The sequence below is a fragment of the Octodon degus genome, unplaced genomic scaffold (assembly GCF_000260255.1).
Source record: "Octodon degus isolate 3935 unplaced genomic scaffold, OctDeg1.0 scaffold00225, whole genome shotgun sequence".
Taxonomy (NCBI): domain Eukaryota; kingdom Metazoa; phylum Chordata; class Mammalia; order Rodentia; family Octodontidae; genus Octodon; species Octodon degus.
The window spans coordinates 783,695-787,097 of NW_004524801.1; positions in this window are offsets into that span (position 1 = coordinate 783,695).

Here is a 3,403-nt window from a genome sequence, read left to right on the forward strand (position 1 = left end):
AAGGGGCGGGGGAGATGGCTCAGTGGAATAAGTGCTTCCCTGGCAAGCGCATGGACTAGAGTTCAATCCCCGGTTCCACCAAAAAAAAAAAAAAGATATACATGCACATACGAACTCCCCATCATGAAGGTACTGCAAATATGTACTAATAAATCTTTCTTTAAACAAAAGAGGTCAAAACAAGTGGAATCAAGGAAGGTCCAACAGAGACTCACTTTGCCAGCAGACTCTAGTGACAGTCCCTGTTGCAAGTAGGGCCCCTCAGGCCTGGGTCTTTGGCTGTTGTTTCCCTTTTCCCCATTGGCCAGCCAGGAAGCTGTATGAAATGAGAAGTCCACATGTCACTAAAACAACAGACCCACATGTTCCAGAGAATTCTCCCAATCTGGGGGGCTGGGGATATAGTTCAGTAGAATAAGTGCTTGCCTGGCAAGCACAATGGTATGAGTTCCCCAGTTCCACCAAAAAACATAAAAATAAAAAAATAGTTGAGTTCTCCTAATCTGCTTACACACTTACTATGTATGTAACAAATACTGTCCTGTGAAGCATATAGAAAATCAAAAGATGTAAAAGAAAATATCAAATGATAAAATCATGTACAACAGGGGCCGGCCTGATAGCTCAGCAGAGTAAAGTGTCTGCTTAGGCAGACACAGTGGCCAGAGTTCAATCCCCAGCGTGCAGTGCAGGCCCCACCCCCAGGTGCACACTGAGACAATGATTGAGACAGCAATTGAGACTGGGCATGGTGGTGCACACCTGTAACCCCAGCACTTGGGCAGCTGAACACAGGAGAATCACTAGGAGTCTGACCTATGTACTGAGACCCTGTAGACCCTGTCCTAAATACAGAAAGAAAAAAAATTCATTCAAATCATGTACAACAGGACAGTGTATTAGCTTTCCCCTCACTGGGGCAAAATACTGATGGGCCACAGTTTCAGGAGTAGAGGTTTATTTTTATTTAGTTTTGGTGTGTCAGTCCATGGTGTTATGGTTTACATACAGATGTCCCCTGAAAGCTTCATCTGCTCACTGTATGGGCTTCTGGGAGAAAACTGGATCATGGGGGCACAATACTCATCTGTAGGGATCTGTCAGTCTCTCAGTATGATCTGTTGTACCCCAGGGAGAAAGGCGGGAGGTATGAGGACAAGACGGACAAGAAAACAAGAGCTGGGTCAGGTGAGGGCCACTCTGCCTGGTTGGTGAGACAACCCCCAGAACAACAGTATGGGCCTTTATTTATGCTTTTACAAAATTGTAAGATACAAGGTTGCCTAGTGACTAATGGCCCACAATGTCCAGGCAGAATGTTTTCCTCAAGACTGAGGTAGCTTGACTACTTTAGGAAATGAGACCTCATCCTGCACTCCCACATAGGATCAATTTCACCTTCAGTGGCTCCCAACACTCATCAGTGATACTACATAGTTGAGAATGGCCTTGAATTCTTGGGAGATCCTCCTGCATCAGCCTCCTGAGCACAAGGATCACAGACATGACCCACCATGCCCTTGGGGACATTTTAAATCACAATCATATAATAGATGGTAAATTGGAAGAATGTGGAGCAGGGGCTGGGGAGATAGCTCAGCAGCCTAAGTGCCTGCCTTGCAAGCATAAGACCAGAGTTCGGGGGCTGGGGAGATGGCTCAGTGTAATAAGTGCTTCCCTGGCAAGCGCATGGGCCTGAGTTCAATCCCTGGTTCCACAAAACAAACAAACAAACAAACAAAAAACATAGGGCCAGGGAGATGGCTCAGTGGAGTAAGAGCCTCTCTGGCAGGGACAAGGGCCTGAGTTCAATCCCCGGTTCCACCAAAATGAAACAATAAAAACAAACAAAAAAACCCACATAAAACCAGAGTTCAATCCCTGATATCATATGCCATGTCAGCCCCAGAACCCCAAGCATGCCATGCTGGCTCGAAAACCAGCATGGTGGCTCATGCTTATAATCCCAGAGCTGGGGAGGCTGAGACAGGAAGATTGCTATGCGTCTGAACTGCATAGTGAGATCCTGTAACAAATAAAAATAAAAATAAAAATAGAAAAAAACATAAGACTTGTTTATTAAAAAAAAAAAAGATTATGGAGGAGCTACATTGTACACAGCAGTAGATTTTCATGCTGAAGCCTCCCCTGCGTGACACCATCTGTGAAGCAGCAGTTGGCTCCATTCTGAGCACAGGTGTGAAGGCAGAACAATGCGGTAGCTCATATGAGCAGGTAGATAATCACTAGATGGTGTATCACCAAGCATATCAAAAAGAATAACCCCATATTCAAAGTGGTTGGGATAGATATATCGTTACATTCTGTTAATGAATAGAATGATTTGTTCTAATGGTGTTTGTAAATAGGATCACAAGTCCGCATCTTGTACAGCAATTAACCACTAAGAAGAATATATGCAGTGTATTATTTGTTGAAAAATAAAAATAAAAATAAAAATAAAAAGAATAGCCCCAATTTCAGTACACAGCCTTAAGGTGCAAACTGACAATTGATCATACCTGAAGCCAGGTGTGGTGGTGCATTCCTGTACCTCAGCACTGAGAAGCTAAGGCAGGGGGGCTGGGGAGATAGCTCAGTAGAATAAGTGTTTGCCTGGCAAGTGCAAGGGCCTAAATTCAATCCCTGGTTCCACCAAAGAAAAAAAAAAAAAAAAAAAAAGCTAAGGCAGGAAAATCCTCTGAGTCACACCTGGCCCCAGGATGGCTATTATGTAGACTACAGAGTGAGAACTCTGCTCTAGTCCCTCCAAATTTTTGTTTGTTTGTTTTGCTGAACCTGGGATTGAATTCAGGTACTTGCCAGGGAAGCACTTACTCTACTGAGCCATCTCCCCAGCCCCAAGTCCCTCCAAATTCACAATCTGAAATGAGGGTCTGGAAGTGTAGATCGGGAATAGACCATGAGGACAGCAAAAAAGGAAATGAACTTGGCATGGTAGCCCTCTCCTGAACTCTCGATACTCAGGAGGCTGAGGAAGGAGGATCACTAGAGCTGGAAGCCAGACTTGGCCATATAATGAGTCCAAAGCCAGCCTGAATTACATAGCAAGACCTTTTGCCAAAAAAAAAAAAAAAAAAAAAAAAAAAAAAGATTATGGAGGAGCTACATTGTACACAGCAGTAGATTTTCATGCTGAAGCCTCCCCTGCGTGACACCATCTGTGAAGCAGCAGTTGGCTCCATTCTGAGCACAGGTGTGAAGGCAGAACAATGCGGTAGCTCATATGAGCAGGTAGATAATCACTAGATGGTGTATCACCAAGCATATCAAAAAGAATAACCCCATATTCAAAGTGGTTGGGATAGATATATCGTTACATTCTGTTAATGAATAGAATGATTTGTTCTAATGGTGTTTGTAAATAGGATCACAAGTCCGC